General features: G+C 55.2%; 1 long non-coding RNA gene across 2 annotated transcripts in view; it reads right to left on the minus strand.

Annotated features, from left to right (window-relative positions):
* Positions 1-827: 827 nt before the first annotated feature.
* LOC121032250 (uncharacterized) overlaps positions 828-2,718 on the minus strand; it is a 7,369-nt gene continuing 5,478 nt past the window's right edge. For both annotated transcript variants that reach the window (XR_005791164.1, XR_005791163.1), the window contains 2 exons: positions 1,764-1,978; positions 828-1,652 (listed from right to left, as the gene is read on the minus strand). This is a non-coding gene — a long non-coding RNA (uncharacterized LOC121032250). The remainder of the gene's footprint in view (positions 1,653-1,763; positions 1,979-2,718) is intronic.

Below are 2,718 nucleotides of genomic sequence, written 5' to 3' on the forward strand. Positions count from 1 at the left end.
GGAGGGGTGGAGTCAGGTGACAGCTGTGGTGGGCCAGCTGAGGCGCCACACGAGGAGGGTGGGAGGCAGGGAGTGGAGAAAAGGGGAGGACAAAGCCATTTGAGGGCAGGGCATGGTGTGGGCTATTTTTGCCCGAAAAGTCTGACAACTGCACTGACACAGATAGCAGGACAGGGAGGCTGAAGATCGAGCTGCCGCTTAGGGATCATGAGGAAGGTCCAGGCAGGCCAGTAGGAGAGGCAGAAGCGGAGGATAGTCTTGGAGAGAGGGCGAGAGGAGGCAATGCTAAGGGAGAGGTGAGCAGGAGGGAGGAGGAAGAAGGCATTTCCAGAGACGGAGGATAGCAGGTGCATCGACCGAGCAAAGTAAAGCAGAGGAAGCAATGAGTCTCCCGTGCCCATTGGAAAAGGCTGGGTAGGCACTGGGACAGCCGGGCCGGGCTTGAAGTCCAAGCTGGAGTGTCAACTCAGGATGCAATCTGCACACTCAACATTATTCACTGAGTAAATATGTACGGGGAACCTCTGGTTTCAAGCTCTGCACTAGACACTCAGGTAGGAAAGATGGTTTGTGATGGTCCTTGCACTGCAGGAGCTCAGACTGCCCCCATCCTGGGCACCAGGGATGATGACAAAGAGACTCCCCACCTTCTCCTTCCTCTAAGAGCCAGGATGCCCCCATTTCTATCCACCACAACTCCCTACCCCCAACTCCATCGCCCCCCATCTCCATCACCCCATCTCCATCACCCCCATCTCCCTACACCCATTTCCATCAACCCATCTCCATCACCCCCATCTCCCTACACCCATTTCCATCACCCCTCCGTCTCCATCCCCCACCTCCAACCACCTCTTTCTCTTCGGTCCAGGTGTGAGTTTCTTCTCACTACATTGTTCTGTTTGCCTCTATGCACCATTTCCCCACCTGGACTGGTACCACCTCCATGGCAGGAGCCACCAACCTCCATCCACAAAATCCGTTGCATAGTAGATATTCAGAAACCAAATAAGATACCCTTGATTACTATGCTTATCAGTTACTTAATAAAGGTACTCATTGCCAAATAAGTATTCAACAGTCCCAAGTCCTCATTAAAAACAAAAATCAAGCAACCTAACTTCCAAAACTTGTGGATGACGCTTTGGGATCTGTTCCTCCGTTTTGCTTTCTCATTCATTCAACAGACTGGGGCTGCCCTGGGCGATACAGAGATGATCCTGAGACCCAGCCCCCAGTGGCTCAAGGCACGGCTCCAGGAACGCAGAGTAGGACTGATAACATGTGACTCGGGAAATAGTTCTACCAAGATGAGGAATCCAGGAAGGCTTCTCAGAGGAGGGGCTGCCTTGAGAGCTGGGCAGGGCAGGCCAGGCGGAGACGGACGATTGTTCAACAGAGCAGGGGCAGGGAGACTGAGGCCATGACAGTGGAAGTGTGTGGGGAGGCTGGAGTGTATGGATTTTCCCGTTTGGGGGCTACGGGGCAACCACCAACCTGTTCAGAACTCACGGACCAAGGTAGGCTGTAGGCTGACGGGATCCTGGAGTTTCCTTATCACATTATTTCAAATCAGGAGTCCTTCTGGGCCAGCATTCCTAGCCCTTCGACCATCCAGCACTGGCACCCAACAGACGTCCCGGGTCCGAGCTCTGTGGGGACAACCTTGCCACCACGGCCCTGGAGTCCTGCCCAGCCTCAGAGTCCATTTCCCTTTTAAGGTAACCTCCCCCCGCAACACCACCGATTCCACCTCTACCCACCTTCCCCAGAACCCAGCACTGCCTTCGCTCCTTGTGACACCCCTTCCTTGGGGTGCAGACTGGGTTCTGGCCGGTCGGTTGGATGCTCAGATGCTTCCCCGTCCCCTGCCGCGGAGTGGGTGGGCGTGCAGGCTCTGGAGGCCGAATGCCAGGGCAGAGGCACTGGAAAGTCTCCTGGAAGAGGGGGCCGGAGTCTTTGAAGGGTAAATAGGAGCCTGTGAGATGAGGCAGAGATGAGAAAGGGGCCTCCAGGCGGAGAAAGTTAGCACAGGCCGAAGCTGGAGGCGTGAAAACACTTGGCATTTTGGGATCGTGGTAGAAAGTCGGGTGAGGAGGAGTGTTAAGTGCACGGGGGGTGCGGTGGGGGGTGAAGAGGACGTGGAGGTCCGAGGGCCGGCGGGACAGGCTGCCGATACAGTGTCCAAGAAGGTACGCGCAGCCCCTCTCGGGCCCGAGCACGTGGCTCATGCCAGCGGCCGGCAGCAGGTGCTGGCCGCACACCCACCTGGACGACACACACCTCTAGGTGAGTCAACCCTGCAAAACACCAAGGCATCGCCTCCAGGGTTTTCTAACGGACCCTCCCGTTTAGAGCTTTCCTGCTGGACCCCGCTTAGCCCTCCCTCCCCCCTCCTTTCCGGGGGCTCCCAGGCCGCGATCCTATCGGCCATCATTTTTTTTTTCATTCATTCATTCATTCATTCATTCGCTCACCGATCATTATCCTCCGCCCTTCCGACGCTTCAGACAGGCCGTCCGTTTAATTTTGTTAAAACTAAACAGCGTGCTCAGTTCTTTCAGGACGCGTGATGTGTTCTGGGCAATGTTTTTCTGAGCAGTGAAACATTTCATTTTTCCCCCCAGCATCGAGATGTGTCAAACATCATTTATGCCTGGACATAATTCATCCCTCAAGATAAATATTGAAACCCAAGAGAGGAGAGACGGCGGCAGA

This window comes from Herpailurus yagouaroundi, unplaced genomic scaffold (assembly GCF_014898765.1).
Source record: "Herpailurus yagouaroundi ecotype Mexico unplaced genomic scaffold, PumYag 141, whole genome shotgun sequence".
In the NCBI taxonomy this organism is placed as follows: Eukaryota; Metazoa; Chordata; class Mammalia; order Carnivora; family Felidae; genus Herpailurus; species Herpailurus yagouaroundi.